The sequence below is a fragment of the Phytophthora infestans genome, genomic scaffold, assembly GCF_000142945.1.
Source record: "Phytophthora infestans T30-4 supercont1.52 genomic scaffold, whole genome shotgun sequence".
NCBI lineage: Eukaryota > Oomycota > Peronosporomycetes > Peronosporales > Peronosporaceae > Phytophthora > Phytophthora infestans.
Window position 1 is genome coordinate 643,892 of NW_003303707.1, and position 2,500 is coordinate 646,391.

Below are 2,500 nucleotides of genomic sequence, written 5' to 3' on the forward strand. Positions count from 1 at the left end.
CCCCCTTTTTGTTTTGTTACTATATAAAGTGTAGCCATCCACCCAGCCAATTCTGAGGGCCAGAAGGGGTATTGGGGGCCATCGTGTGCAGTCTATGGCCACGTATGTGGACATGTGAGTGTGTAAATGTGTTGTACCAATGTATACGAGTGATAAACACTAATAGGCGTGTCGGTCAAAGTCAAATGTAGACGGCCATCTTAGGCTGAAAGCACCATATCCCGTCTGCTCTGTGAAGTTAAGCAGCCTCAAGCTCGGGTAGTACTCGGGTGGGTGACCACCGGGGAAGTCCGGGTGCTGTCTACTTTTTAGCCCGTTTTGAGCTGTTTACCGACTTTGCGTGGGTTTGCAAACGCAAGATATGATGTCTGGCATGTGCCCACACGACATCTTGGTTTTAGTATGCCTGGCGAGCCACTACACACGAGATCTTGTTTTTTGTATGGTGTTCTTTAATTTGATTATTATGAAGATGAAAGAGAACCGTTAGAACGGGTATGAAGGGTGTTCTAGGGGTGCTTTTCGGTGCTCTTTCACGTGGACATATCGCAGCATGCGACATGTCAGTGGAACACTGTCTAAATTAATAAATACTGTTTTGGCCGATTTCTAAAAGCGTCTATAAAAGGGCATAAGTGCAATGACTCGTCTTTGTAACCCTGCGGCCTAGGCGTAGTTTTTCACGGGGAATCCGAATATCAAAGGTAGATTTATGTACAACATGTACTTTTTTTGCAACATGTACTTTTTCTCTACGGGACATAGACATACGTAAAAACACACGGCGGAGCCGTTCCCGCAATCAGAATTTGTCTAACTCTTCTAGATAAAAAGTTATTCAGCGAAATGTGAGACTTTGTTTGGCATGCTCTTTTTTTAGGTGGTTTTTTCCGGTTTTATGTGCCGCCCGGCAGATCTGGCCTGCAGACTTTAGCAGAAAACTTGGCGCATGTGTTCGCACGACCGCTCCCAAAGTTTTACAAGCATATCTCCAGTAGTTGCTTCGCAATGATTTTTTTAGTGACGCCAAAAAACGCCATTTTCGCGGAAAATGGACACCTTGGACGGCCAAAATCACCACTTTTGGCCATGTTTGGCCCTGCACATCCAGGAAGCAAATGAGACTGCTCCGTATAAAAACTGCCCTAGGGGTGCTTTTATGCGCGCATTCCCGTGGTCAAGTCAGATTTTGGCTAAATTCAAATGCCTTGTCTATAAACACTTTTTTCGACCTAAATTTTCACCTGTTTTGTCCCGAAATGATAGCACCCATTCTTTATTTGCCTATATATCGCGAAGGAGGCAACTTTTTTCCTGTTAAGTATAGATAAAAAATTTAATTCGGCGTTTTAGCGCACGAGGAACAAAAGTCTCCATACAAGCTACCCTCGGTTTCTAATGACTTTTTGAGTTAGGGAAGCGTGGATCTTCTTTTTTTCTTGTTTCCAGGACTTCACATGAACTTCCAACTCAACTCGAATTGTCATCCCGGGCCCACCACGCATCGAAACGACACTTTTCTCGGAACTGGCGAATAAAAAATAGGTCACCAGATGCGCAAGAGTCTGGGATGACAGAATATCAAAACAATAACAGAATCGTTAGTACTTTTTTTGTCACCAGCGCCCTTTTTCTGTTTTCGCGTACATAATCGAGCATAACTTTATCAATTTATACCATATCGACCGATATCGATTGTCACGATAGTGTACTTTTTTTAGGCGCACATGATGGTAAAAAGAACGGCCACCTATTCCCAGCCGTTCTTAAGTTATGCTCTTTTAAAGATTTTACTTTAGAGATGACACACCCTCTCATTTCACTCCATTACATGCTCTTTTTGCTGAATTACGTGGCACAGACGCAGAAAATCATGGTTCGCAAGTCGAACATTTTTGAAGAGCGCATCGAAACGGACATTTTCTTAAAATAACATGGTATACAAAAAGTGCGTTCTTGAGCCTGTAGCAAACGATTTGCATCCATGACATCCCAAAAACTTAAAATAACATATCTCGACTCCTAGAATGAAATCGACGTGAATCCTTAGGGCAGTTAGTGTGTTTTAGTATCATACTTAACACCACAAAGTTTTACGGGGCACTCTACAATACTCTTCCCAAGACGCAAGAAAATGTTCATTTTGGGGGGTCCTCTAACGCGAACTTAATGATAAAATACCGCACTTAGTCCATAAAATACGAACTTAGGCACTATTCGCACTTAGTAAAATAACTTCTCGCACTTAGAACGGGTAATTTATGTAAATTACTTTATGGGTGACTGCTGAGTTCTAACAAAACTGAAAGATACTGACTAGCTGCTGGCGCGGCGGTTACTTTTCCAGCTATAAATAGATGTTAAACGAGTAGTCTGTAACTGTCAGCAGTACTCAATTCCCGTCAATCTGCTGTAGATTAACGGGAATTTTTGTTAAGACGACGTAAACAAAAGCGAGTATCTTTCTTGTGACGGTTTCCTAGTATATGTGAGGTGACAA

The 2,500-nt window shown here is 42.2% G+C and overlaps 1 non-coding gene across 1 annotated transcript; it reads left to right on the top strand.

The window, feature by feature from the left end:
- Window positions 1-194: 194 nt before the first annotated feature.
- PITG_33291 lies at window positions 195-308 on the top strand. The gene has a single exon (XR_009934685.1). It is a non-coding gene; the product is annotated as an 8S ribosomal RNA (ribosomal RNA).
- Window positions 309-2,500: the final 2,192 nt, after the last annotated feature.